This window comes from Drosophila navojoa, chromosome X, assembly GCF_054131105.1.
Source record: "Drosophila navojoa isolate 15081-1374.11 chromosome X, UAZ_NAV_1.0, whole genome shotgun sequence".
Taxonomy (NCBI): Eukaryota; Metazoa; Arthropoda; class Insecta; order Diptera; family Drosophilidae; genus Drosophila; species Drosophila navojoa.
Window position 1 is genome coordinate 15,662,667 of NC_142895.1, and position 9,738 is coordinate 15,672,404.

Consider the following 9,738-nt stretch of genomic DNA (forward strand, 5'->3'; position numbering starts at 1 on the left):
CGCTGTCACGAATTCAATTCAATTCAATTCAATTTCGTTCACAATGCAAAACGCCGACAAATATGCCGCGTCAGACGCAGACGCCGCGACGCCGCGACGCCTGCGCAGCAGCAGCAACAATTTCTGTATTGCCTTCGTTAATGCCGCCAGCAAGCCAAAAGGCATGCTCCACTTGGAACTCGCCTGCCAGCTCCCTGACCCACACACACACACACGCACACACATGCACACGGGCTGCCCTTTTTTATTTTCTTTGTTGCTCTTTGTCTCTGTAGTGTCATCTGCAATTTGTAAGGCCGCATTACGAAGTCCCTACCTGCCCTGCCCTGCCCTGCCCTGACCCTCCTCCTCGCCCACAGTTGACGCACCGCCTCGTACGCATTTATTTATCGCTTGTTACCTTTGGGGCGCAGACCCAAAAGCTGGGAACGTGCCCAAGCTGCGTCGGCCGTCGAGATGCTTCCGTTTCGCTGAGCGGCTGGCAAACGCACCAGCCGCTGCCACCCCTCACCCACGCTCCCTCCCTTCCTCTCCCATTCTCTCTCTCTCCCACTCTTTTTTTTTTGGCTGCCTTTTGATTTATTGTTTTTGACATTTTGTGTGCTTATTTCTCGGTTTCAGTTGCGTTTCAAGTGGTTCCCAACAATTCGACTCGTTATGTTTTATTTATAACGGATTTGTAGCTGCCTGCGTTTCGCTTTGTCTTGGCTTTTTGTTTATAAATATTTATACGCCCTGGCCATGGCCATGGCCCTAACTGCGTGTGTGTAAGCTGGAAAAAGCAGTTAGCGGTAAACTCGGTGAAGCGACCAGCTACAGCTGTCAGGGCACATCAGCGTCCTCCGGCCCAAATATGATGCCCATTCGACCTGGCCCACCGACTGCTTGGGCTGGGTTCGCCATGGAATTTCAGCGGAATCCAGTTCATATCTGGTTGGGCTATAGCTGAAGCTTTCAGTTTCAGTTTCACTCGCCTTAACTTCACTTTATCAGCTGGCCGAAATGGCTTGCCTTTGGCTTCCACTCTAACGTGCCACATGCCACTTGCCACTTGCCACTTGCAACGGGAGCGAGTCGTTGCCAAAACGTCTAATTATGACGCCAGCCAGGCAGCCTCGATGCGGCCGCTGCAATTTGCTGCCACCCCAGCTGTGGGGCATTGTGGCGGTGGGCGTGGCTCTGCCACTTGACGGACTGATGATTGGGGCTTGTTGATATTCGCGGTCAAAGCCAACGCAACCACCGCACCAGCTGCAACTTAAGTGAAATTCACTATTTCTCGCTTGGGGGCGTGGTCGGCATTTTGAGCCATTTGAAATCTACAAAATAAAAATGTAGCAAAAGAGTGCAGCTAACTGTACACTGGGTACGCCAGCCCCATTAAAAGTAATACGACGAACGCCTCTCCATGCGATTCTCATGGGCCAGAAACAATTTTGCGCTTAAGTAAGCCATAGAAAATTTGAGTGTGGCCAAACATGAAAAGGTTTTGAGTTAAGAGCACTCAAATTTCCTTAAATAAATATTTAAAATAAAAATTTTAATAATTGGCCACAAAAAAATATTATAATAAATTAAAAAAAAAAGACAAATATATTTATTTTCAATTATTTAAATAAATAAATGTAAAAAAAATTAGAATAAAACCAGTCCATTTATTTTTAATTATTTAAATATATGTACAAAATATATAAAATAAATGTAAACTGAAAATAATAAAAATAAAAAAATATATGCTATACTTTTTTTTTAAATAAATGTACAAAAACATACAATAAATATACACACAAAATAATTAAAATAAAATTGAAATAAGAAACGTCAATTTATTTATAATTTTTTAAATAAATGTACATAAATATATAAAATTAATGTACACAAAAATAATTGAAATAATATGAAAATAAGACAAGCTAATTTATTTTAAAATTTTCAAATTAATTAATAAAGAAAAAGAATAATTTAATGGAAATAAGACCGTCATTGAAATGTTGCTTCAACAATTTCTTACTAATTTAGGATTGCCCCAATTAGCTGTTCTGATTCATGTTGGACTCTCACATCTATGCATTTTAATTTGAGCCAAGATTTTAGTATAAAAAGCAGAGTAGAGTCTTCTAGAACAAAAAGAAGAATTAGAAATGAGGCATTCATATGAGCCAAGAGCAAAGAATTGCAGAAGAAGTAAGAGTTATCCCCTGAACATCCTTCTTCAAGCACTCAACGCTCCTCTTATGCATACAGTAGAAAAATAGAATTCTATAATATATATAATAACTTTCTTTTTTGCAAATATACATGTTCTTTATGGGTTCTGCCACTCCTCCTTCTCTCTGTTGTTTATATTTGTATTGAAAATTTTATATCTTATATATATATATTTTTTTTTAAATATATTTTTACCATAGACCACACACAACAGAGTGCGTTTAAGTTTCAGTTCATACCAAGAACACAAAATGGAATTCCATAAACGAATAGAAATCCATCTCCAAAGTAAAAGGGTTATTCAACTTCTTCTTCAACTTAAAAAAAAAATAAAAGAAAGAACTGAGTTCTAGACATTTTGTGAATTGATAAAGACGATACTAATTTATGACAGTTTAAATTTCCGGGCGACTACTGTGAGAAGCGAGCGAGAAAGTCGAATGTAATTGTAGGCGCTGCATTTGGATGCACTCAGGGAGAGAGAGAGGGAGAGAGAGAGAGAGAGAGAGAGAGAGAGAGAGAGAGAGAGAGAACTCGAGTAGATCTACACATACATATGTGTAGCCCATCCAGCACCGGTCTCTCCCTCGTTCCGCTTGCCGGCCATGTCAAGTGGGTGAGGTAGCGGCAGCATCATCATGCTCATCATTGACGCTGCATCTCAAGTGCATCAGCATCATCAACATCATCGACGAGACTATCGGAAAATCACGTAATGGGCACGTAGGCCAAATATTTACTTAAGACCAAAGCGGGCAACGCTGCGTGAAGGCAAATATGGCGAGGCGAGGGCTGGGGCGCGGCTCTAAGGGTGAGGCGGTGGCAAGAGTAAGCTGTATTAATGCTGTGGTGGCAAACCAATTGACTTGACAAGCGACGAGGAGCAGGATTGAGCATCTGAGAAATAGGAGTGGGAGCTGCAAGCGAAAGCGAGAGCCAAAGGCAATGGGGCGACAACTTCCTGCTGCAATTGTTTGACTTAATTGCCGCAGCGACTGCAACTGCAACTGCTGCTGCTGCTGCTGCTGCAACTGCAACTCGACTGTAAACAGTAGTCGACATTGACTTTGACTTTCGGCAGGCATACACAAACACAGGGACTCAGGTTTGTGGCTTCAGTTTTGGTCGCCTGTCGATTTTCGTTTGATTTTTGTTGCAATGCACCCCGCGGAGTTTCATGTTGTTGTTGTTGTTGTTGTTGGGATAGGTATCAGACAGAAGCAGCAGCAGCAGCAGCAGCATCACAGGAACCGATTGCAGCTCAAAGGTAGTAGTAAAAGCCAGAAAACTAATTACGCAGTTGGACTAAAGCTACACTGAAAAAAAAGTGCGTTGATTATAGAAAAACTAAGCTAGTGATTTGATGTGATATGATATATATGATATTATTATTATATTACAATTTATTATATGATATTATATGATATGATATGCCGTGGCACGATACGATATGATATAGTATATGATATGATATATAATATAATATGATAGAGTTTAATTAAGTAAGTAAAGGGGTTTAGCTGAGTAATTACTTCCACATATATAGCATAACTAGAGGCTAAAGTTGTAGTTAAATTCTACTATGAACATAATTGACAGCAAAAAGTTGTACTTCGGTTATCCATAGCCTTCTGCATTAGCTGGGCAGAGTTTTAGATATATGTGAGCAGATTTTCTGTTAAATTCATCTGAATTAATCAAATGCCATCCATGTCTTCCCAAATCACATCATTTGTTTATGAGCTGAGCAGCTTAAAGAGAATAACACATTTCAACTTAAGAGCTGCATAATAAAGCTAAAGATCCGGCATGTGGCATATGCATCAAATTCCAGAGAGCATTACATTTTAATTTTAAGAACTGTGAAAAATCTGTAATAATAACAGAAGTTCTATAATGAACTCTATTAATAAAGACGGGCATATGAATCGAGAGTGCAACAACAGCCTCGGAGCTAAAAGATAGGTTAACAACAATAAGTTTTATTCTCATAGAACATTAAAGTAAAGCAGATATTGTATTGCCCATATCTATAGGGAGAAAATTTAACAGAATAATATCATCAATATGATAGGAGCCTGCCTTTCTCATTAGACTTTAATAAGATATTGGTGTCGTATCGGTTCTGAATGCACAGCATTTTGTAAAATATTAGGACACTTCTCTTAACAAAGCAAAGTGATCTCTGTAAATGTCTCCACTCTGATTTAATATATAAGTAAAATATTCAACAGACTCTAGATGTTGGTTTTATATTTAGTTATGAACTTATGTGTATAAATGATATGACTTAGGTTAAATGTAATCCTTTATTTTACTTTAATACCTTATATAAATAGTGTATTCTCAGGATCCCGCTTCCTGTCGCCCATTATGCTGCATACCCCGCGCACCCACTCTCAGTGGATTCCGGATATAAACAGCTCTTGAGCATGCCCAACAATAATTGAAAATGTTTCTCTTCATGCGGATATGAGAGCATTCTGCCAGCCAAAGGCATTTAAATTAGCGAGCTGAAAAACTATTATAACCTTTTCTATTCATAGAAAAGTTGGCATGTTTTGTTGTTGACTGTTTGCAACGAGGAGTCAACGAGTCGAGCAGCCAAGGAGTTGTGTGGGGTCTGTGTCGTTTAGTAATTTTGTAATTTGTTGATTTCATATTTCCTGCAAATGAAAATGCCTATTTGATATCCTGTCAGGAGCAGAATGGCAGCTCAACAGTTCTTGGGGGGCCCCAAAACTCGCCCCGCCCGCCCTCTCGCTCTTTTTGTTCTGGCAAATGAAATAAACGAGAAAATATCTGCATGCCACTTTTTTGTTCATTAAGAGACGCCCATACACACACACACACACACACACACACACATGCATACGCATAGCTTAACCGCAGAGGCCAAAGTCAAGAGCTACAACAACAAGGATGTGGCTGCCACTGCTATCCTGTTGCTGTTGCCATATAAAACTTTATGCTTCGTTAAAAATGATGTACAAATCAAATGCCAGAAGCAATTTAACAACAACAACAGCAGCAGCAGCAGCAGCAGCAACAACCACAACAATGCGCCCAAAACGGAGACGAGTCCTGGCCAAGGATGCCAGCGTCAGCATCGTGTATGCAAAGGGGGCTTGGGGCGTGGGCGTGGGCGTGGGCGTGAGCCGGGGCCAAGGCAGCCACGGCCAGCGAGAGCAGTTGCAAAAGGCAATGAACAAAATAAATAAATCATTTAAATGAAATAAATTACACACACGCACACACTACAATACATGTGTATTTATGTGTATGTGTGTGTAGGGGCTTTGTGGCAGCCACAGGGCTCATTAGAAATACATAACACAACCAAACATTCACAGCAGCAGCAGCAGCAGCAGCAGCAGGAGCAGCAACGGCAGCAGGAGACGGCTGCTGCAAGCTGCATTAAACCAAAAAATAATATTTTCGACCAAAAAATGCTGTTGGCCAAGGCGAGAGAAAACAATTTTTCGCAAAATTAATTGAAACTAAAAATGCAAACACGGCAAATAAATAAGCCCAAAAGGCAGACCAAGCACACACAGAAATGCTGAGCCATAATAAACTGGGAAATGCACATAAATTCATAGACACGCAGACACACACACACATATATATATAAATATAATATATATAAATTCGCATCGGATTCCCTGGGCCCACGGGGCCTGTTTAGTTGTGGCCAAACTAATTGACTAATTTGTTAATTTAAGTTTGCAATTTTGCAAGCTCAGCTGAAATATGATTTCGGTTACTTTTTGCCAGACAACTCGGACTGAAATATGATTTTAGTACAAATTCGTATTCAATACACAAGAACTTGGCTAAAATCCGGCGATGACTGTGCACCTTGACCAGACGCTTTCAGATGGGGAAATCAATATTCCTCTTTTTTAAGCGCTCAGCATTTACAGCTCAATTTCATTTCGGATTTCTTGTTTTTTTTTGTTTTTGGTTTGTATTTTTCTTTTCCTTTGGGAAAGTGTTTGTAACAGACATGAGGTAGGCGTGGCAAGCGCAATAAAGAGATCTAGCTATGTCTGACTATTTGAATACTGCATTAACTAGATCTAATATCTTAATTACTTTCTATTTCACTTTCTTCCACAGAGGCGTGTCTTTGAGGCTTTAAAATTTTTTATTGAAATGAAAATTGTTTTAAGTTTTTTGGTGTATTTTATTTTATTTTATTTTATTTTATTTTGTTATATTTTATTTTATTATATATTATTTTCTTTTCTTTTGTGTATTTTATTTTATTTTATTTTATTTTATTTTTTTATTTGATTTTATTTTTCTTTTAATTTATTTTTCTTTTAATTCTAAGGCATTTAAGAAAATATTTATATATCACATATACATATAATAATATTATAATATACCGTAAAAAATATAGGATATTAATAAAAAATCTAAATGTAAGCATTATTGAATTATTCAAATTTATTTATATTCATATAAAAACCATCAAATAATCAATAATCAATTGATGATTAATAGTGGATTATTATTTTTATCTAGTAAATTAATTTTAATAATTTAAAATACATTTAAAACAAGTAATTTCGACTAGATTTGCCTATAAAAAATAAAATTATTGTCCAAAAGAAAAAACAAATATAACATATTATATACATAATATATACTTATATATTATATTTATAAAAAACAAAAATAAAAATTAAACAAGCATCAAAATAATAAATAGCTATAATAAACTTCTCTATTATCGTGTGGCAGAGTTTGACGAAAACTTCACACAGAAGTATGGCAAATTTGCTTTCTTGTCTTCACTTTTTTTCTCCTTTCAAAATACAAACACAAAATGAGTGGTCCAAGTGGCCTTCCAGCAAATATCAAAGTCAAGCAAATATGTAAGAGGACACCAACAACAACAGCAACAACAATGGCAAATAGAGTATTTGGCACTAAAAGCGAAACTACTTAGCATTTGGCATTTGCCATTTGGCAGCGGGCGAAAGCGGAAGTGGAAGAGGAAGAGGAAGAGGAAGTGGCAGAACAGAAAGCCAGGAATGAGGTCAAGAGACAAAATAAGCTTCCGCCGGTGGCAGCATATGTGTGTGTGTGTGTTTGTGAGTGGGTGTATGTGTGGGGGGGTGTGTGCGTAGAGCCCCCGCCCACTACTTAGCCAGCCAGTTGAGTTGCTTCCTGCTGCCAAGGGGCAGCTCAGAGCTCACAGCTCACAGCCCGCAGAGCCCACAGCTTTCAGCTCTCAACTCTGTCGAGCATCTCTCCATCCAACCTGCAGCCACCCTTTGTAGCATAACGGAATTTAACGGTCAAATCGCTTGACTTTTCCGCCACGTTCGACATGCCATTCCCTAGAAGATTGAGCAGCTCAAGAAGCCCCAAGCCCCAGGCTCGGGCTTTTGCTTTGTGGTTGTCGGCTACAATTTTCTTTTTTTTTTCATTTTATTTTTCAAATTTTTTTTATATAAATATTTTTTGTGAGCTCCCCAACTTACGCTTCATTAACTCGTTTGATGCCACGCATTGAATCGCCCTGAGCCGGGCACTTCATTTATAAGGCCAGCTGGCAGGAGCGTGGAGCGAGGAGCGAGGGCCTTGTTTGCCCAGCGTTTGCATTTGAATTTGATTTACTGTTATCATTTGTGAATTTATAGTTGGCCTAGTCGTCGTTGGCCAGACGAAAATCGCATATTAATTATGCTCGGCTCGTTGTCGGCCTGTCAGTTCGCTGCAGGCTCAATTCATTTCGGGCCATGTTTGGACTGGGAGAGTTTTACTGTGAAATTGTCAAGAAAATGCGTGTTTAAGCCAGATTAAATGCAGCTCGCCATAGATTTATGGCCCAGTTAGTGAAGCTCTGGCTACGGCTCTGGCTACGATTACGGCTCCATCGCCATCTCCATCTCCGATTCTGGTTGCCCGAACACCGATTCCAATTCCAATTCCAATTCGTTTTCCCTGTCGCTTTGCGCATTGTTTACTCCAATTATTTATGGGTCAGAAAAGCAACCGACGCAGCTATCAAATTTCAGCGCCTCGCAACATCGATGCCCTAGCAACATGCTGCTGTCAGCATTGTTGCGGGCAACATGTTTGTGGATGCTGTTTGGTGAGTTTCTCGCCTGCCTTTACCTTCGCCTTTGCCGTTGTTGCTGTCGTTGCCTTTGCCCATTGCGCCGATCTGATCGAGGTGGCGCCAGCTGCATGTGGGCGTGCCCAGGTGGGCGTACGCATCCAACGGCCATAGTCGTCGATATCGAAAAAGTAATTAAAGGCAGCGAGCGCCGTTGGGGCAACATTGGGCGCCCGCCACGCCTATCAGTCGCCCTCATCCTGCAGCCCACGAGACTGTCAAGTGCAGTGTGTGTCGCATGCGGTCGCCAAATGGCAATTGCGATAGCAACATCACAGCAAGCAAGCAGATATGCGAATACTTAATGCTCTTACTGCATATTCGAGAGCAGTTTATAGTTCTTATACACAAGCTTTAAATTGTTTTCAGAAAAAAAAAATTATTCAATAAACTTAACCTTAGCCTCTGGAAATTTAATCTAGATGAAATCTATATAAGAGAAACAGCAATCCATTCCTTGCTTAATATTAAAACTAAGTTTTTGTTATTTTCTTTTATTTATTTATTTTTTTTTTTTTTCAAGTATTATTACATATAGTTCAACTGTAAATACTTATCCCAATACTTAAAACAAAAAGTATCTCCAAAGATAAACCGAGATATGGCAAAGGGTCTATTTAGAAAAAAAAAACAGCGTTGACAATCGAAATTTTGGAAACAAATCAATGACAAAAAAATATTATTTATATTATATTCTCATATTATTGAATTATAAAAAAATAAATAAATAAAAAAAAAAAAACAAAGTAAAATTTTCAAAAATATTAACAATAACCAACTTGAGCGAAAATAGTTAAATGTCTCAAAAATCTAGTATCATGAGTAACAAAACTTAAAATATATCTAACTAAATAATATATTTTTGTCTATATTCAAATACTTTACTATTTTTCTAGGAAATTACTCACTTTCTGTGGCACACAAATATTGAAACATGAGACAAACAAACAAAGTCTGGCTATCGATGTTTAAGGGTAATAATTACAGCTATTTTAGATTTAGACCTGCTGCAACTACCTGTTCGATACAAACCTCTCTCTATAGCGACTATGCCCAGACAATGTAAATATCACGCATCCGTTTTATGCAACACAAACGACAATTATCAGCGACATGAGCAAACCAATTGTGCGGCCGTTGCTCGCTGTTCTGCGTGCAGGAAGTGTGCGATAGGCCATGCAGTCATCCAGTCATCCAGTCATCCAGTCTAACCACCCACCCACCCACCCACTCACCCAGCCAGCCAGCCCAGCCCAGCCCGGACATTTCGGAGAGCCGTGTCAGTGCAGGTGGACTCGGTGGTTTTGGGCGATGTTATTTGTGTGTGTAATTGCCGTGGTGCAGGAGCCACAAAAACTGATTACAGTGTTCAATAGTCAAATAGGCGGGCCGTA